Source organism: Pseudopipra pipra, chromosome 12, assembly GCF_036250125.1.
Source record: "Pseudopipra pipra isolate bDixPip1 chromosome 12, bDixPip1.hap1, whole genome shotgun sequence".
Lineage (NCBI taxonomy): Eukaryota > Metazoa > Chordata > Aves > Passeriformes > Pipridae > Pseudopipra > Pseudopipra pipra.
In genome coordinates this window covers 6,227,490-6,247,251 of record NC_087560.1, presented here as the reverse complement: position 1 = coordinate 6,247,251, position 19,762 = coordinate 6,227,490, and the positions used below count along the sequence as shown (strand labels likewise).

The 19,762-nt window shown below is 54.5% G+C and overlaps 8 non-coding genes across 8 annotated transcripts; 5 read left to right on the top strand and 3 right to left on the bottom strand.

Moving 5' to 3' along the window:
- Positions 1–673: 673 nt before the first annotated feature.
- On the top strand, positions 674–755 carry TRNAS-AGA (transfer RNA serine (anticodon AGA)). Its single transcript has one exon. It is a non-coding gene; the product is annotated as a tRNA-Ser (tRNA).
- Positions 756–2,809: 2,054 nt separating this feature from the next.
- TRNAG-UCC (transfer RNA glycine (anticodon UCC)) lies at positions 2,810–2,881 on the top strand. Its single transcript has one exon. It is a non-coding gene; the product is annotated as a tRNA-Gly (tRNA).
- Positions 2,882–3,515: 634 nt separating this feature from the next.
- On the bottom strand, positions 3,516–3,587 carry TRNAQ-CUG (transfer RNA glutamine (anticodon CUG)). Its single transcript has one exon. It is a non-coding gene; the product is annotated as a tRNA-Gln (tRNA).
- Positions 3,588–4,588: 1,001 nt separating this feature from the next.
- On the bottom strand, positions 4,589–4,660 carry TRNAQ-CUG (transfer RNA glutamine (anticodon CUG)). The gene has a single exon. It is a non-coding gene; the product is annotated as a tRNA-Gln (tRNA).
- Positions 4,661–5,384: 724 nt separating this feature from the next.
- TRNAM-CAU (transfer RNA methionine (anticodon CAU)) lies at positions 5,385–5,456 on the bottom strand. The gene has a single exon. It is a non-coding gene; the product is annotated as a tRNA-Met (tRNA).
- Positions 5,457–13,624: 8,168 nt separating this feature from the next.
- Positions 13,625–13,706, top strand: TRNAS-AGA (transfer RNA serine (anticodon AGA)). The gene has a single exon. It is a non-coding gene; the product is annotated as a tRNA-Ser (tRNA).
- Positions 13,707–15,092: 1,386 nt separating this feature from the next.
- Positions 15,093–15,164, top strand: TRNAM-CAU (transfer RNA methionine (anticodon CAU)). Its single transcript has one exon. It is a non-coding gene; the product is annotated as a tRNA-Met (tRNA).
- A 726-nt stretch (positions 15,165–15,890) lies between these two features.
- On the top strand, positions 15,891–15,962 carry TRNAQ-CUG (transfer RNA glutamine (anticodon CUG)). The gene has a single exon. It is a non-coding gene; the product is annotated as a tRNA-Gln (tRNA).
- The last annotated feature ends 3,800 nt before the right edge of the window (positions 15,963–19,762 follow it).

The window sequence follows — 19,762 nt, the reverse complement described above, 5'->3', positions numbered from 1 at the left end:
CAGCAGCTGCACTGAGCCCTGTTACGCCCGCTGCGCTGACTCCACCGTCTACATCGAGGCCACCCCGGTGGTGGTGACCATGCCGGGCCCCATCCTCACCTCCTTCCCTCAGAGCACAGCCGTGGGATCCTCTCTGTCAGCTGCTGTTGGCAGCTCCCTCAGCTCCTCGGGGGTTCCCATCTCTTCTGGGGGCTCCCTTGGTCTGGGGGGGTCCGGGCTGTGTCTGCCTATCCCCCGCTGCAGCATGAACTGCTGAGGATGGCACAGCATCCCCTTGCTCCTTGGCAAATGGGCCCACCTCTGTCCCTCCCTGACCCCTGCAAACGCCTTTCTTGGTCTCTGCTCTGTGCCACTGCATTTGCTCCTTCTCATTAAAGCCTTTTGTGCATCATCATTGGAGAGTCGTGGTCCTTTGTTCTCCTCCTCCCTCTGGTTACCAGCTGGTCTGCAAGGATGAGCACTGGCTGCTGTCCTGAGCTTACCAGCAGTTATAGGAAAAGCTCCTTGAGCTCAGACCACTGCAAGAAAACGCTGAGTCATTGAGCTTGAGACTTTAACTTGGAGATCACGGCCCTGCAGGGCCAGTTTCTGATTTTTTCTGTGTAAAAGTTAATAGAGAGATTTTGAATAACTTTTCAGTCCCCTTAGTTGATCATCTTTTCATGAGAAGCAGGTAGTTGTGGCCGAGTGGTGAAGGCGATGGACTAGAAATCCATTGGGGTTTCCCCGCGCAGGTTCGAATCCTGCCAACTACGGGGCAAAGAGCCCTTTTGGGTGCCAGCACCTGCACAGCTCCCACCCCTGTGGGCTGCCCAGGGCTCCTCCTGCACTTGAACTCCCAGCTCTTCCCCCACAGCAGCAGCAGCACAGCAGCAACTGCTGCAAACCTGCCCAGAAGGACCAGGGAAACCCTGAGGGGCCTTTGGAAGGCTATGGCAGAAAAGCTCAGTCATGGTGCAATGCTCTGTGCCCTGCAGCCATGGCCCTGAGGCTGGGGGTAGCACTGCGAGGGAAAAAAGCTCACAGACATTTTCTGTATGAATGAAAAAGAAAAGGGCAAATGACAAGGGGACTGGGAGCTGAGCATGGCATTGTTTCCAGTTAGTACCCAGAGTGAAGAGCAAGGAGCTCCACCTATCAAACTTGCTTAGAAGTATAAACTCTGCCTAGAATACAAGCTTTTATATCAAGATAAAAATGACCAGCTAGGGCTAGGTGCCCTAGGCTAGGGCACCTCTGTGTACACAGCTAAAAGAAGAGAATGAATTCCCTGTTAATTCAAAGCAAAGAGTCTCTCTCACTCCTTGGCCAGCAAAGAACTGAACTGTGTCATGGGTACAGTCCTGTAGCACCCTGGGAGCGCAGCTTGATTTGTGGTGAGGGCTGCATCCCTCATGGTCTCCCTGGACTGGAGGTGTCCTGGTCCCTGCAAAGGCCTGCGTGCAGGGTTGCCTTGAGCAGCTGCAGAGGCAGAGTGGGTGGTGGCCGTGCACGGCTGTGGGCAGGAGGTGTGGGAGAAGGGCAAGGCAAGGCTGTGGAGTTTGTGATGGTGGTGGGAAAGGAGGTGAAGTTTTGCGGGAGCCCCTTTGGGTGCCGTGTGAGGTGAGAGGAGAGAGGCAGGGAGGGAGGGGGTGCGGCAGTGCTCCAGGGGGCACCGGGCCAGGCTGGGGCGTGTGGGAGCTGAGTGGGGGAGCAGAGTGGCGCAGCGGGAGTGTGCTGGGCCCATAACCCAGAGGTCGATGGATCATCCTCTGCTAAGACCCTTTTTGCACCGCTGCTGCCTCACCCCACAGCTTTTCCCCTGCGCTGCTGCAGCTGTCATGGCACCCACGGCCATGGCCCTGTTCTGCCTTCTGCCCCTGCTCCCTCACACTGCCACCTGCTTTCTCCTCTGCTTTCTCAGGTGCCAGCACTCCCCACATGCCCCTCAGCAAGGCAGGGGGTGGGGGTGGAGCTGCAGGCAGAGCTTCCCCCCACCAGCACTGGGTGTTCTTGGGATACAAGTGTTTCTCCCTTCCCATCAGGCAGCTCAATCCCCAACTTCCTAACCACAGGAGGATACCTCCTATTTCAATTGGCCAAACATTAATTTTCCCAAGTCAAGTCTGCTTTGCCGGCAGCAGTTTTTCCTAAGCCAGGTTTCAGTGTTTGCTTCGACCTGGAAGGATTCTCCTCCTATTTTCTCTGCCCCCCGATCACTGAAGGAGGGGGGAGGAGAGAGCAGCTGGGTGGGTGTTTGTCTGTGCTTACCCCACCACAGGTATAGTCACAGAAATGCCCCTCCACTTGCACAGTACAAGCCCAGCTGGCACATGTGTGAAGGTGGATTGGGAGAGGTGCCATTCCCAGCATGTCCTAAGGCGGCAGCAGCAGCAGCAGCAGCAGCAGCAGCAGCAGCATCACTGCAAGAGACAGGCAGAAGGGAGACAGTGGGATGGTGTGATTGCTCTGTGTGTGCTGAGGACTGGAGGTGTCTATTGGACAGGGAGATGTGTGTCCCCCCCATGGGCAGCATGAGCTGCCTTGAGTGGTGGTGCATAGCAGAGGTGTGTGCAGAGTGTGCGTGGAGCTGAGTGCTGGTTTGTGCAGGGTGGTGCTGCAAGGGTGGTCAGTGTGTGGTGGTGCTGTGTGCTGGAGGGTGGCTAGTGCAGCTGGAGAGTTGCTAGTCAGGTGTTCCTGGCAGCAAGGCGTGTGCTGTGTGTCAGCTTGTGGTGGTGTTTGTGTGGGAATGGCAGGAGGAGGCCTGAGGGTGTGGGGCTGGGGTAGGGAGTGTGTGAGGTGCAGGAGCAGCAGGGCTGTGCCAGCAGATGCGTTGGTGGTATAGTGGTGAGCATAGCTGCCTTCCAAGCAGTTGACCCGGGTTCGATTCCCGGCCAACGCACAGGGCCTTTTGTTGGCTCACAGGGGCCAAGGGCTGCCCTGGCCCTGCAACCCTGCGGGAGAGGCCACAGCTCCTGCTCCTCTCTTGCCTGCCCTGACACAGCTGGTTTTGCCAGCCAGGCTTGCTCCTCAGGCCTGCTCCTCCCCAGTGCCTCTGCCAGGCATTCACAGGAGGCTGCTGGTGAGAAAAGCTCACACAGCCCCAGCTCCTGGGGCCCTGGGGGACACCCTGCCAACACCAGTGGCCTCTTCCAGCTGAGGGGGCTCCAGGCTGGGCTCCTCAGTCTTGCTACAGCAGCCAGAGGAGAGGCATCTTTGCTGCTGCTGCTGCAGCTGCTTGCACCTGGCAGGGGCAGCGTGCTGCTGGGGCAGGCTGGTGATGAGGACTCAGAATGGGCAGGTGGGAGCAGGACTCTTCCTTATAAAATGAACAGATCTTTCTGGAAACTGTGCTAACACACAGGGAAAAGAAGCAGAATGGTGACAGCCCACAGAGCTTCCATAAGGGCAAAGGATGCCTGACAAAATCAGTGGCTTCCCACACTGTGCTCCTGAGAGCAAACCTGGAGCAGGGCTGTGAAGGTGTCAGTGTGCTGAGGGAAGGCCTGAGGGAGCCAAAAGGCTAAAGTAAAGAAAGGTCCCACTGAGATTTGAACTCAGATCGCTGGATTCAGAGTCCAGAGTGCTCACCTTTACACCATGGGACCTCCTGCACATCTCACCTCTTGACCCTCTCACCAGCCTCCCTCACACTCAGCACCCTGCCTCAGCCTCAGACCTCTCTCTCCACCTCCCGTGCTGCAGCGTGCTGCTGGGGCAGGCTGGTGATGAGGACTCAGAATGGGCAGGTGGGCACCAAGGCCTGAACTGTACTTCATAAGGCCAGTTATGCACTTTGGGGGTACAGTGGGAGGCGGCCTGTTCTTTATGAAATGTCTCAGTGTCACATTGCAGGAAATTTGCTCTCCATTCTCCTGCACCTTTTCTAACTCTCCATTGCTGGCTGAGCAAACGTAATGTCACTCCCTTCAGAGGGGATGTTGGGATGTACTGTATGTGCGTTTAGAGGAGAGAATCATTGCCTCTGTAGGACTCTTTCCTAAAAACGCCTCTGGGACGCATGGGAACTTCCTTTGAAATTCTCTGGTGAACAATCACAACTCCATGTCTGTGATACCTCATGTCCCCAGTCTGTCTGCAGGGCTGCTGACCACTTTGTAAAGGCTCCATAATTGCAGAGACATCCTAAAGTTTACCAGAATGGAGTGCAATAATGTTCTTGATAACTGAGAAGTAAAACAGTGTCTTTTCTCCTTTGTTTCAGCTTATGGCTAAGGGAATGGCATAAGTTGATAAACCACTATACATGAAATAGGAAAAATTGTGGCAAATTGTGAAATTCCCAGTGACTAAAAAAGGAGAAACATGAGCCCCATTTTCTAAAAGGGGAAAAAGGAAGCCCTGGAGAATTGCAGGCTGGTCAGTCTCAACTCCATGCCTGGAACAGATCTTCCTGGAAAATGTGCTAACACACAGGGAAAAGAAAGGGAATGGTGACAGCCTGCAGAGCCTCCCTAAGGGCAAAGGATGCCTGACAAAATCAGAGGCTTCCCACACTGTGCTCCTGAGAGCAAACCTGGAGCAGGGCTGTGAAGGTGTCCGTGTGCTGAGGGAAGGCCTGAGGGAGCCAAAAGGCTAAAGTAAAGAAAGGTCCCACTGAGATTTGAACTCAGATCGCTGGATTCAGAGTCCAGAGTGCTCACCTTTACACCATGGGACCTCCTGCACACCTCACCTCTTGACCCTCTCACCAGCCTCCCTCACACTCAGCACCCTGCCTCAGCCTCAGACCTCTCTCTCCACCTCCCACCACATCCAACACCAACTGCGGCCTCCCTTCACCTCCTCCACACCCTCTGCAATCACACCACCCTTCAAAGCACCAACACACCTCCCTCTCCCAGACTCACCTGCCCTCTCTGACAAGTCCCACACTCCAAACCTCTCACAAGCCGCTCTTGCCCCGAGTACAACAGGCTCTTTCTGCCTCACCACAGCCCCTGACAAACCACACAGACGCCTTCACACACCACAACACCCCTCACCTTGTCTTCTCCAGGCTCAACCAGCCCAGCTCTCTCATGACTGAGGAGAGGGAAACATTCACGCATCTCTAAAATGTGGAAGAGAGACCTTCTGGGAAACTAAGAAAAGCGGGAAGGAGGCCAAGGAAGCCAAGAGCCTGTCAAGTTGGACTCCAACCTGCTTCTCCCAGGAGCATTGCCCCCGGAGGGCAGTGCCTTAGCCCACTGAGCCATTGTGACCCCAGCACAGCTCTGCCTTTCCCAGGCCTTCCTCCATTGCCTGGGGACATGGCAAGCCAAGGCCTTGGCCTTGTGGGTACTTCCTGGGGCAAGAAGGCGGCTCCGTTCTGCCCTGCTCAGGGCCAGGAAGGCTGGGCCAGGAGGTCTCTGGCACAGCAAGCCCTGAGCACAAAAAGGCCTTAGCAGAGGATGGTTTCGATCCATCGACCTCTGGGTTATGGGCCCAGCACGCTCCCGCTGCGCCACTCTGCTCCCCTGTGTCCAGGGCTGACCAAGGACTCACAGACGGACCCTTGGCTTTCAGTTCACAAGGGAATTCACTGGGATATTCTCTTGCAGAACACACAGGGGTCCCAGCCTACTGCATGGAGGACAACAATTACACGTGATCTTCCACATTACAGACTCAGACTCAATGACTCAGGGTTTTCTTCCTCTGCTCTAAGCTCAGGGAGCTCTTTCTGTAACTGCTGGTAAGCTCAGGACAGCAGCCAGTGCTCATCCTTGCAGACCAGCTGGTAACCTGAGGGAGGAGGAGAACAAAGGACCACGACTCTCCAATGATGCTGCACAAAAGGCTTTAATGAGAAGGAGCAAATGCAGTGGCACAGAGCAGAGACCAAGAAAGGCGTTTGCAGGGGTCAGGGAGGGACAGAGGTGGGCCCATTTGCCAAGGAGCAAGGGGATGCTGTGCCATCCTCAGCAGTTCATGCTGCAGCGGGGGATAGGCAGACACAGCCCGGACCCCCCCAGACCAAGGGAGCCCCCAGAAGAGATGGGAACCCCTGAGGAGCTGAGGGAGCTGCCAACAGCAGCTGACAGAGAGGATCCCACGGCTGTGTTCTGAGGGAAGGAGGTGAGGATGGGGCCCGGCATGGTCACCACCACCGGGGTGGTCTCGATGTACACGGTGGAGTCAGCGCAGCGGGCGTAACAGGGCTCAGTGCAGCTGCTGGCGAGTGGGGTTGGGCCACAGGGGCCACAGGGGCTTTGGGGACAGGGTCTGCAGCAAGACATCTCTGGGTGAAGGAGGCAGAGCTGGAAAACAGAGCAGGGAGCAACAACCTCAGGATTAGTCCATCATTTCCCTACCTCTCTCTGTAGACACACTTTGTTTCAAAACACACTCTCTGCCTAAAATTCCTACAACCATCATCTTCCCCTCCAAGTAGAAAAGCACAGTCAGGTTGCTCCAGATTAGGAATAAGACCTAGGAGAGTGGGTTTAAGGCATCTGTGGAAAGATTGGTCACAGCCCATCTCCTGAAAAGGCATGGCTGTCTTAGAGATGTCAGGGGATGCACTGGACCATTTCCTTCCAGCACTGCAAGTGCAATTCTTCTAGAGGTGCAATTTCTGATGAGCAGATCCCCCTGCAGCTCTGATCTCTTTTGCTGGAAATAAACCCCCAATTCCCAGCTCTCCCCAGCCACCACTATGAAAAGGCTGACAGCCCTTCAACAACTCTGTGTCAGGGCCAAGCTGAGGCACCCAAGTATCAACCTGAGGAACCACCACAACAGCCCTTCAGCCCATAGAGAGAGATGGAGCAGACTCAGGCTTACCTCGTTCCTCGAGGAAAGGGAGACGGGAGAGGAGGATGCAGAGCCTGCAGCAGCACAGCCTTTTATGCTGTGTCCTGAGCTCTGTGGGGCCACAAACATTCCTTGCCCATGAAACATCTAAACACCTGGTAGCCGTCACTTGGAAGGCCTCTTTGCTGATTAAGTCCTTTCCTCTTTCATCTGAAATGTTGTACTTCATAAAACACATATTAGTACAAAGAGTAGAAGAACCATTTTACAATGGAAGGGACCTTGACGATCACCTAGCTCCAAGTCCCCTGACATGTTATCCCAAACTTCTGTGTAAGACCTGTTCCAGTGTCTCAACACGCTCAGCAGAAACAATTTGTTTCTCATCTCTAATCTACATTTACCCACTCGCAGTTTAAAACCATTACCCCTTTTCCCATCACTACAAACCCTGACCAAATATTCCTCTGCCACTTTACTGAATGTCTGCTGGGAGCCTTCTCTTCTCTTCTCTCAGCTACACAACCCAACCCTCTCAGGCTGTCTTCACAGGGAAAGTGCTCCACTTGCCTGATCAGCTCTGTGGCCTCCTCTGGACCCACTCCATCAGGTCCGTGTGTTTCTTCTGCTGGGGGTCCTAGGTCAGCACACAGGAGCCCAGGTATGGTCTCAGGAGAGCAGAATAGAGAGGGAGGATTCCCTGCCTTGCCCTGCTGCCCCATGGCTCTGCATGCAGCCCATGATCAGTATAGGATCATGTTTACTAGTTCAACAGCCAGAGCCTCCAAGCTGTTCTCTCAAGGGCTCCTGTCAGTCCACTCCTGGCCCAGCCTCTGTCTGGGTTGCCAGGTCTCCCTTTTACTCATGTGGATTTACAGATTCTTGCACCTTCCTTTGTTGCACCATGTACCTGAAGAAAGCCTTCTTGTGATTTTTCATGTCCATAGTTAAGTTCAGCTCCAGCTCTGCCTTCACTTTCCTGATCCCCTCCTTGCACTCCCCGGCCATAGTCATCCCCAGATGTGCATTTCTGCCTCCACTGCCTAAGCACTTTGGGCTTTTCGAGCAGCTAAGTGGTCCTGATTTCTGCAGGCTGCCCCCCCTGCCTCCCCTTGCACATGGGCCTTCTTGCCCATGGGGACTGGGATTTCCAGAGCACACAGAGGAATGTCCCACCTCTCATTCATTCCTGCAAAAACCCCACACCCCAACTGACCTGTTTTCCTCCGTGTGTTCACCCAGAGGCCAGAGACCTGCATGGCCTGCTTTGGGGAAGAGGCTGAGGGCATGGAGCCAAAGGCTTTTGGCTCTCTGTCCTGGGTCAGGGATGGGTTTGCCCATTCCATGCATTTCACATTTCAAAGGAGCACTGAATCAGTCACCCAGAACACATTGGAGTCATCCTGATGTGGACAATTTGGGAAAATCCCAGAGCTCCAGGCAAAGCTGAAACAGAGCGTGTGGACTTCAGTGGAGATGGCAACAGGACTCAGGAGTTCCTCCAAAATTTCTGCTTTCTTCAAGGGAATTTCCACAACTTTTCGGAAAATTCCCAGAACACCTGGAATGTCTTTGCAATCCTGTGCTGCTGCTGCTTTCCAAGGCAATATCTTTTAGGGGCTGTGCTAAGGCATATTAGGTGCATGGCAATCCAGGAAAATGGATGTTAGAAGTGACCTCTGTCCTCTCTTCATGGTCTGAGCAGAACAAAGTACCCTGTGTGCCCTCGACAACAGCAGAACTTCGAGGATTTGAACACTGTCAAGAGCATTTCCAGACCTTTTAGCCCAATTGCAGGATCAACAGGTGCTTCTCTGCAATCCCCTGCATTTGCTGCCTCCCAAGGCTTTGCCTTTTGGTGGCTGCTCAAGGGCCCTCGTGACTCAGGGTACCCCAGAAAAAGCCCAGAAGGTCTGCATGCAGCTCTGGAGCTCTTGTGCTCCTACCAACTGCTCTGGGCAGACCAAACTGCCCAGGTACCTCAGAAGACTCTGGGCCTTGTCCTGGTGACTTTGAAGCACTGACACCGTTTAAGAGGTCACTGTCTCTTGAGCAGCTCTCCCAGGCCTGTCTCTTCTTTTCCCCCAGAGGCAGCTGGGATCTCCTTTCTGGCACCATGGGATTGTTGCCTCTCGCCCTTTTGCACTGCACCTCTCAGGAACGATTGCCTTCATCCTTTCCAGCACCTCCTGGAGGTGGTGGAGGCAGCAGTTGCATCCCCTCCTCTCCACCTTGCCCGTCTCCACCAGGTTCCACAAGCCCAGTGTCCTCACCCCTGATGTCAGCTGCTCCTGCCCTTCTGTTCTCTTCTGTTCTGCCTCATCCTCTGCCAGTCCCTCTCTCCAGGAGAGTTCACTACCCCCTCTCTTGTCCCTGGGGACACAGAGTGGGGCACAGCAATCCAGATGTGGCCTCTGCAGTGCCACGGAAAGGGCACCATTCCTGAGGGCATCAGAGCCCAGGGTTATGGGGTGAGCTCTGGAGAGGGACAGTAAGGAGCTCTCAGGATTAGGAGTGAAGGCTCCACACAGCACCTACAGTGCAAGGGAGTCTCTTGGGACAGACTTTCTCTCCTCTTTCCAGCCTTTCTGCCCAGAAGGGCTTTGTACTCCCTGCTCTGGAAAGGGAATGCAGAGCAAGGGGCATTCCCTGCACACAGCCCTGTGCTCTCCATGGGGCCATGGCATGTGCTCAGCAGTGCAGGCAGCCTCAGTGGCATCTCCTGGTGGCCCAGCTGGGAGGCTCAGCTGTAGAAACCATTCCCACCTCCTGGTAGCACACAGGGAGGTGTGCTACCTCCATGCAGCCCTGGAAGAGCTGCCCAAGAGACAGGGACCTCTCTGACACTGGCAGTGTTCAGAGGACAACGGGACAAGGCCCAGAGCTTCAGGAGGTGAGTGGGAAGTTTGTCCTGCTCCGAGCAGGACCAGAGCACTTCCAGTGGTCCCTCCACTGTTCTGGGATGCCCTGCAGCTCCTGGGCCCTTGGAGCAGCCACCAAAGGACAATGCCTTGGAAAGCAGCAGCAGCAGCAGCACAGGATTGCAAAGACATTCCAGGTGTTTTGGGAATTGTCTGTAAAGGTGTGGAAATGCCTTTGACGAAAACAGAAATTGTGGAGGCATGAGGCTCCGTGCTCTGCTGTCCCTGGAATTCCCGAGTCTGGGGCACTGTCTCCACTGAAGTTCACACTGGGTGACTCAGGTTTGCCTGGAGCTCTGGGATTTTCCCAACTCTTCCAGATGGCGATGACTCTCAGGTGCTCTATGGAATGGGCAAAGCCCTCCCTGATGCAGGACAGAGAGCCAAGAGCTTTTGGCTCCCTGCCCTCAGCCTCTTCCCCAAAGCAGGCCATGCAGGTCTCTGGCCTCTGGGTGAACACACGGAGGAAAACAGGTCAGTTGGGGTGTGGGGTTTTTGCAGGAATGAATGAGAGGTGGGACATTCCTCTGTGTGCTCTGGAAATCCCAGTCCCCATGGGCAAGAAGGCCCATGTGCAAGGGGAGGCAGGGGGGGCAGCCTGCAGAACTCAAGACCACTTAGCTGCTCGAAAAGCCCAAAGTGCTTAGGCAGTGGAGGCAGAAATACACATCTGGGGATAACTATGGCCGGGGAGTGCAAGGAGGGGATCAGGAAAGTGAAGGCAGAGCTGGAGCTGAACTTTACTATGGACATGAAAAATCACAAGAAGGCTTCCTTCAGGTGCAGAGAACAACACAGAAAGATGCAAGAATCTGTAAATCCAGAGGAGTGAAAGATGGCAACATGTGCACAAGTCCAAGGGGCCTGATGAGATGCATGTGAGGGTCCTGAAGGGACTGGCAGAAGAAGTTGCTAAAGCACTCCCCATCTTATTTGAAAAGTCTCGGCGCTGGAGAATTGAGAAGTGGAGGCCAGGCAGTCTCACCTCTGTGCCTTGGCAAGGTCATGGAGCAGATCCTCCTGGAAGCCGTGCTATGACACCGAGAAAAGAAAGAGCTGATTGGTGCCAGCCAACAGGGCTTCAGTAAGGGCAGTCATTCCTGAGAAGAGTAGTGTCCTTCACCTGATATGGGTTTAATGAATTTCTGTCATGGGTTTGTATCACTGGGGGATGAGGGAAGAGCGACTGATGTGCAAAACATGATGGAGTGGGTCCACAGGAGGCCACAGAGCTGATCAGCCAAGTGGAGCACTTTCCCTGTGAGGACAGGCTGAGAGGGTTGGGGTTGTGTAGCTGAGAGAAGAGAAGAGAAGGCTCCCAGCAGACATTCAGTAAAGCTGCAGAGGAACATCTGGTCAGGGTTTGTAGTGATGGGACAAGGGGTAATGGTTTTAAACTCTGAGTGGGTAAATGTAGATTAGAGATGAGACACTGGAACAGGTCTTCCACAGAATTTTGGGATAACATGTCAGGGGGCTGGAACTCGATGATCTTCAAAGTCCTGGTCATCTCTAAATAATTCCTAGATTGAACAGACAAATCTGTGTTGTATGAAGTGGGAGCACAACATTTCAGATGAAAGAGGAAAGGACTTAATCAGCAAAGAGGCCTTCCAAGTGATGGCTACCAGGTGTTTAGATGTTTCATGGGCAAGGAATGTTTGTGGCCCCACAGGGCTCAGGGATACAGCATAAAAGGCTCTGCTGCTGCAGGCTCTGCATCCTCCTCTCCTGCCTCCTTTCCTTGAGGAACGAGGTAAGCCTGAGTCTGCTCCATCTCTCTCTGTGGGCTGAAGGGCTGTCATGGTCACTCCTCAGGTTGATCCTTGGGTGTCTTAGCTTGGCCTTGACACAGAGTTGTTGAAAGGCTGTCACTATGGTGGTAGCTGGGGAGAACTGGGAATTGAGAGTTTAGTTCCAGCAAAGAGGATCAAGGAGTCAGAGCTGCAGGGGGATCTGTCCAGCAGAATTGCACTTGGAGTGCTGGAATGAAATGGCCCAGTGCATCCCCTGATATCTCTAAGACAGCCATGTCTTTTCAGGAGATGGGCTGTGATCAATCTTTACACAGATGCCTTAAACCCTCTCTGCTGGGTCCTATTGCTAAAGTGAGACATCCTTCCTGTGCTTTCCCACTCATAGGCCATGATGAGGGTTGTGGGAGCTGTAGGCACAGAGTGTGCTTTTAGAGCAAATGGTGTCTATGTAGATTACTGTAGGAAAGAGAGACAGGCTGATACTAAGGTTGTTGCTCCCTGCTCTGTGTTTCAGCTCTGCCTCCTTCACCCAGAGATGTCTTGCTGCAGACCCTGTCCCCCACGCCCCTGTGGCCCCTGTGGCCCAACCCCACTCGCCAGCAGCTGCACTGAGCCCTGTTACGCCCGCTGCGCTGACTCCACCGTCTACATCGAGGCCACCCCGGTGGTGGTGACCATGCCGGGCCCCATCCTCACCTCCTTCCCTCAGAACACAGCCGTGGGATCCTCTCTGTCAGCTGCTGTTGGCAGCTCCCTCAGCTCCTCGGGGGTTCCCATCTCTTCTGGGGGCTCCCTTGGTCTGGGGGGGTCCGGGCTGTGTCTGCCTATCCCCCGCTGCAGCATGAACTGCTGAGGATGGCACAGCATCCCCTTGCTCCTTGGGAAATGGGCCCACCTCTGTCCCTCCCTGACCCCTGCAAACGCCTTTCTTGGTCTCTGCTCTGTGCCACTGCATTTGCTCCTTCTCATTAAAGCCTTTTGTGCAGCATCATTGGAGAGTCGTGGTCCTTTGTTCTCCTCCTCCCTCAGGTTACCAGCTGGTCTGCAAGGATGAGCACTGGCTGCTGTCCTGAGCTTACCATCAGCTGCAGAAAGAGCTCCCTGAGCTTAGAGCAGTGCACCCTGAGCTTAGCAGCAAGGACATGGACTGAAAATGAAAGAGGGTGAAAGGCTTTAGCAGCACTTGATCATTGACTGATTCCATATTTAGGAAGCAATAGGATAGGACTGGCTGCAAATATAAAAATGAGTTAATTCTAGATTTACAGTAAGCTTTCATTCCATCACAAACATACAGGCACAGAGATGTGCACATCTGTGTTTTGGTGTGTAAATGTAGCTATCAAAAATTTCCCTTGGTCTCTGTGAAATACTCACATCAAATCCCTTTGCATTTCTCAAGAAATGTGGGCTGGACTTGGAGGAGTGTGTGAGTGGGGGCAGTGTATCAGCCCAGGCCTCCTTGTCAGAGATGCTCTTTCAGGTATCCCAACCTGATGGTTCTCAAGCTCCCAGAGACATCCCACTCAGAGGGAGGTGCTGGCACAGCCTACAGCAGTCCAGGAGACCTCAAGGGATGGCTCTTTAGAGGGTGCCAAGATGCTTTCCTTTAGTCAGCAGGAGGTTCCATCCTGCCTACAACCCAAGTTGATAACTCCTGGCAACAATGTCCAAGACATTTGGGAATTGTTTCCAAAACTGCAGCAACAGTGCTGGTCTTCCACTTGGGCTACAGTTCAGGCAGGGAATGCTGGAAGGCTGTGAGGGGCTGACTGATGATCCTCTGTACCCAGCGTGGTTGCAAAGCTGATGTTGCTGTTGCTGTCAGGGCTGTCCCCACCCGTATCATGCAACAGCCCCTGGTGTGGGGAAGGACATTTCACCTCCCAAAGGCTTCTGTAAAGGGACACATCAGCTCTCAGCTTGTTCATTCAAGACCTGTGAGGACGAGGAGGATGGTAGAGGCTGCACCACCACATGGCAATGGCAGGCTATCCCAGATAGCTGGCTGAGGAGAAGGGTCTGGGCAGTGCAGCCCTAGCCTGCGGGGTGATGCCTCTCAGGCCTCTGTCAGGTGGCCCCAGGTGGCCGCCTGGCTCTGGGAAGGTCCCCACTGCAAATGTGGAGGGGAGCGTTGCCCTGAAGTGCCCGGGTGCCGGTGTCAGTGCCCGGGCTGTGTGCTGAGCGGGGCAGGGAGGGCTGGAGCAGGTAGTTGTGGCCGAGTGGTGAAGGCGATGGACTAGAAATCCATTGGGGTTTCCCCGCGCAGGTTCGAATCCTGCCAACTACGGGGCAAAGAGCCCTTTTTGGGTGCCAGCACCTGCACAGCTCCCACCCCTGGCACCAGCACAGCTCCCACCCCTGGCACCTGCACAGCTCCCACCCCTCTGGGCTGCCCACAGGGCTCCTCCTGCACTTGAACTCCCAGCTCTTCCCCCACAGCAGCAGCAGCACAGCAGCAACTGCTGCAAACCTGCCCAGAAGGACCAGGGAAACCCTGAGGGGCCTTTGGAAGGCTATGGCAGAAAAGCTCAGTCATGGTGCAATGCTCTGTGCCCTGCAGCCATGGCACTGAGGGGGAGGGAAGTACTACACAGGAAAAGAACCTCAGAGATACTGTCAGTACAAATGAAGAAAGAAAGGTCCAGTTAAGCAGGGCAGCTGCAGCTGCAGCTGATCCATGGACTTCCTGCCCTGCACTCAAACACTTTCCCCTGTGCAATGCCCCCTGTAGTAGGTAGACTGGGGACACACTACCCACATTTTCTCCCACATCCCAGCCTTCTCCATCTGGCTTTTCTTTTGGTCTCCTCTGCCTGGGTGCTGCAGGCTCTGCCCTGTGGATGGGACATGCAACCAGGAAATACTCAAAGCTCAAAAATGCAGAATGCAGCATTGTCCCCTCATTCCTCACCCTCACCAAGAGGCTCTACCAGCCCTGAGCCCTCCTGGGATTCCTGGCAGCCTTGAACTCTGGCCACTGCCCAGTCTGGATGGGCCATCCCTGCCCGTGGGCAGTTGGTAACCAGCTGCACCCTCTGTAGTGTCAGGCAGGACAGCGATGGCACCAGGCCCAGAGAGGGTCCTTGGCACCCTGCCTGCTGCCTGGGGCATCCCTTGTCTCTTGGGACACAGCAAAGACACGGCTGTGCCAGGATGGGAGACCAGCCAGGAGCTTTGGGGGAGCACAGCAGGGCCCTGGCAGGGCATGGGCCTCACAGCCCGTGGGAAAGGCAAGGCACCAACCGCTCTACAACCTGCTCAATGGAACAAACTCTGCCTCTGACTAAGACCTGTTCCCTCACAGTAAAGGTGACCTGAAGACCCAATGGAAAGCAGCTGAGAACATCCCACATAGACCATAAAAGAAGAGGACATTTGTTTAAAACTATGATTATCACCCCACTGAGCATATATGCACCCCAGCTGCACGGGACAAGCACATAGTGATCATGTGATCAATCGTAATTGATTAGCTGACAGTCTAAAAGATGAATGTTGTTGGTCAAAAGAACTGTAGTGGAAACATAAAAGCTTCTTTCTCCTGTAATTGTTGTCCTCCATGCAGTAGGCTGGGACCCCTGTGTGTTCTGCGAGAGAATATCCCAGTGAATTCCCTTTTTACTGAAAGCCAAGGGTCCGTCTGTGAGTCCTTGGGCAGCCCTGGACACAGGGGAGCAGAGTGGCGCAGCGGGAGCGTGCTGGGCCCATAACCCAGAGGTCGATGGATCGAAACCATCCTCTGCTAAGGCCTTTTTGTGCTCAGGGCTTGCTGTGCCAGAGACCTCCTGGCCCAGCCTTCCTGGCCCTGAGCAGGACAGAACGGAGCAGCCACGAAGTACCCACAAGGCAGCACCACAGGCCAAGGCCTTGGCTTACCATGTCCCAAGGCAATGGAGGAAGGCCTGGGAAAGGCAGAGGTGTGCTGGGGTCACAATGGCTCAGTGGGCTAAGGCACTGCCCTCCGGGGGCAATGCTCCTGGGAGAAGCGGGTTGGAGTCCAACTTGACAGGCTCTTGGCTTCCTTGGCCTCCTTCCCGCTTTCCTTAGTTTCCCAGAAGGTCTCTCTTCCACATTTTAGAGATGCGTGAATGTTTCCCTCTCCTCAGTCATGAGAGAGCTGGGCTGGTTGAGCCTGGAGAAGAGAAGGTGAGGGGTGTTGTGGTGTGTGAAGGCATCTGTGTGGTTTGTCAGGGGCTGTGGTGGGGCAGAAAGAGCCTGTTGTACTCGGGGCAAGAGAGGCTTGTGAGAGGTTTGGAGTGTGGGACTTGTCAGAGAGGGCAGGTGAGGCTGGGAGAGGGAGGTGTGTTGGTGCTTTGAAGGGTGGTGTGATTGCAGAGGGTGTGGAGGAGGTGAAGGGAGGCCGCAGCTGGTGTTGGATGTGGTGGGAGGTGGAGAGAGAGGTCTGAGGCTGAGGCAGGGTGCTGAGTGTGAGGGAGGCTGGTGAGAGGGTCAAGAGGTGAGGTGTGCAGGAGGTCCCATGGTGTAAAGGTGAGCACTCTGGACTCTGAATCCAGCGATCTGAGTTCAAATCTCAGTGGGACCTTTCTTTACTTTAGCCTTTTGGCTCCCTCAGGCCTTCCCTCAGCACATTTGACACTGAAGTGGGGACCTCCCAGTCAAAGCAGCTCAGGCATAGGAGACTGCTCTGGCACTGTCTCCTTGGATGGTGGACACCTCCAAAGGTGGACTCTGTACTACCCACTCTGGCCAGCTCTTTCCCTTGTTTGACCATAATTACAGTATGACAGGGTTACTCTGTGGAATTACTTGTATTTCCACCCAGGGCACTGCTTCTTTCTCTCTGCATTCCTCTGAGACATTTCTGTTTTCCCTGTTAATTTCTTTTCCTTCCTCTGAAATCAGTTCAGGGAGCTACTGATAACTGGTAGTGTCCCATGATAAGGGGTGTATTTGCTGCCATGGGAGACGGAAGGATCTTCCTGGCAGAGCAAGTGGCTCCCTGAGGAGGAGAACAGAGGACCATGACTCTCCAGTGATGCTACATAAAAGGTTTAATGAGAAGGAGCAAATGCAGTGACACAGAAGAGAGACCAAGAAAGGCGTTTGTGGGGGTCAGGGAGCGAAGGAGATGGGCCCATTTCCCAAGGACAAGCTCCATACAAAAAGCTTGCCATTCTGATTCTGCTCTTCCTTGTGCAATTCCAGCCCTCCAAGAGCAGTCCCTAACTCTGGCACCCTCCCTTCGTCAGCAGCACTTCAGCAAAGCAGAAGAGAAGGAGCCCTTTCTCAAGGAGCTCAGAGGAAAGCAGAGGCAGAGGAGGCACGGCGAGGCTGCTGTGAACCGATGAGCAGTGGGCGCAGGTCCCTCCTGCCAGCTGCGATGAGGACTCTCAGCTCATCCACAAGATGTGGCCAGGCTACTGCTGCTGCACGGTCCCAGTCTTCCTTCCTGCTCCAAAGGGGGTGATCCAGTGTCTTCAGCAGTTCATGCTGCAGCGGGGGATAGGCAGACACAGCCCGGACCCCCCCAGACCAAGGGAGCCCCCAGAAGAGATGGGAACCCCCGAGGAGCTGAGGGAGCTGCCAACAGCAGCTGACAGAGAGGATCCCACGGCTGTGTTCTGAGGGAAGGAGGTGAGGATGGGGCCCGGCAGGGTTACCACTACTGGGGAGGGCTCGATGTAGACGGTGGAGTCAGCGCAGCGGGCGTAACAGGGCTCAGTGCAGCTGCTGGCGAGTGGGGTTGGGCCACAGGGGCCGCAGGGGCTTTGGGGACAGGGTCTGCAGCAAGACATCTCTGGGTGAAGGAGGCAGAGCTGGAACACAGAGCAGGGAGCAACAACCTCAGGATCAATTTGTCTCTTTTTCCATCAACTCCCTCCACACAGACAACTTGTTTTAAAAGCACACTCTGTGCCTACAACTCCCACAACCCTCATCATGCCCTTCAAGTGAAAAAGCACAAGAACACTGCCCAGGTTTATGAATAGGACCCAGGAGAGTGGGTTTAAGGCACCTGTGAAAAGATTGATCACGACTCATCTCCAAAACAGACTTGGCTGTGTTAGAGATGTCAGGGGTTGCACTGAGCCATTTCCTTCCACCATTGAAGGTGCAAATTCTGCTGGACAGATCCCCCTGCAGCTCTGACCCCTTGATCCCCTTTTGCTGAAACTAAACCCCCAATTCCCAGCTCTCCCCAGCCAGTGCCATGATAAAGGAGACAACTCTTCCACAGTGCTGTGTCAGGGCAAAGCTGAGACACCCAAGAATCAACCTGAGGAGTGACCATGACAGCCCTTCAGCCCACAGAGAGAGATGGAGAGGACTCAGGCTTACCTCGTTCCTCGAGGAAAGGGAGGCAAGAGAGGAGGATGCAGAGCCTGCAGCAGCACAGCCTTTTATGCTGTGTCCTGAGCCCTGTAGGGCCACAAACATTCCTTGCCCATGAAGCATCTAAACACCTGGTAGTCACCATGTGCCAACACCTCGTAGCTGATGAAGTCCCTGCCTCTTTCATGTCAGATATTGCTCTCTGGTTTCACACACAAAATATGAAAATTATTCATCTCTGTCCCAGCTTCCAAAGACCACTTTACTTGGAGGTCTCAGACTACTGTGCCAGGTCAGTTGAAATGGGTTTGCATGATATCAATTGCCTTTTTCACTTCTCCTTCTTGATGGTGAGCGTGGTCCCAGTCACAGTTACATTCAGCCATGAGGGACACCTCAGGTCAGCTCTCAGGAGCTTTCAGTGCAGGCACTCAGGCTCAGAGGGACATTTCTCCCCACAGGGCATCACAGACATACAGAAGAATGTGAGTGAATTGAGGCAGAAAGTCCAAAGTGCACGACCCCATATGGGAGAAGAGACTCATCTCTCCAGGGAGGTGGCAAGGAAAGTCCATGTTCAGCTGTAGGATGTCCCCTGCAGGAGAAGGGACAGCCAAGGGCAACTTGATTACAATCCTCAGGCTGTAGCATGGCCTGATTTTGTGATCAAAGAGATGCTGCATCCTTCCCTGGAAGAGACCCACACCCCAAGTGACCTGTTTGGATCAGCGTGTTCACCCAGAGGCCAGAGGCCTGGATGGTCAGCTTTGGGGAAGAGGCCGAGGGCAGGGAACACTTAGCTCTTGGCTCTTTGCCCTGGGTCAGGGATGGCTTTGCCCATTCCATGCCTTTCACATTTCAAAGGGACACTGGATCTGTCTCCCAGGGAACCTGGGAGTCATCGGGATGTGGAAGAGTTGGGAAAAACCCAGAGCTCCAGGCAAGCCTGAGTCACCCAGTGTGGACTTCAGTGGACAAAGTGCCTCAGACTTGGGCATTCCAGGGATAACCGAGCTCGTATCCTCCAAGTTCTGCTGTTGTCAAGGGCATTTCCAGACCTTTTAGCCCAATTCCAGGATCAAGAGGTGCTTCTCTCAATCCCCTGCTTTTGCTGCCTCCCAAGGCTTTGCCTTTTGGTGGCTGCTCAAGGGCCCTCGTGACTCAGGGTACCCCAGAAAAAGCCCAGAAGGTCTGCCTTGTGCTCCTACCAACTGCTCTGGGCAGACCAAACTGCCCAGGTACCTCAGAAGACTCTGGGCCTTGTCCTGGTAACTTCGAAGCACTGACAACGTTTAAGAGGTCACTGTCTCTTGAGCAGCTCTCCCAGGCCTGTCCCTTCTTTTCCCCCAGAGGCAGCTGGGATTTCCTTTCTGGCACCATGGGATTGTTGCCTCTCGCCCTTTTGCACTGCACCTCTAAGGAGCGATTGCCTTCATCCTTTCCAGCACCTCCTGGAGGTGGTGGAGGCAGCAGTTGCATCCCCTCCTCTCCACCTTGCCCGTCTCCACCAGGTTCCACAAGCCCAGTGCCCTCACCCCCGATGTCAGCTGCTCCTGCCCTTCTGTTCTCTTCTGTTCTGCCTCATCCTCTGCCAGTCCCTCTCTCCAGGAGAGTTCACCACCCCCTCTCTTGTCCCTGGGGACACAGAGTGGGGCACAGCAATCCAGATGTGGCCTCTGCAGTGCCACGGAAAGGGCACCATTCCTGAGGGCATCAGATCCCAGGGTTATGGGGTGAGCTCTGGAGAGGGACAGTAAGGGGCTCTCAGGATCAGGAGAGGCTCCACACAGCACCTACAGTGCAAGGGACTCTGTTGGGACAGACTTTCTCTCCTCTTTCCAGCCTTTCTGCCCAGAAGGGCTTTGTACTCCCTGCTCTGGAAAGGGAATGCAGAGCAAGGGGCATTCCCTGCACACAGCCCTGTGCTCTCCATGGGGCCATGGCATGTGCTCAGCAGTGCAGGCAGCCTCAGTGGCATCTCCTGGTGGCCCAGCTGGGAGGCTCAGCTGTAGAAACCATTCCCACCTCCTGGTAGCACACAGGGGCTTC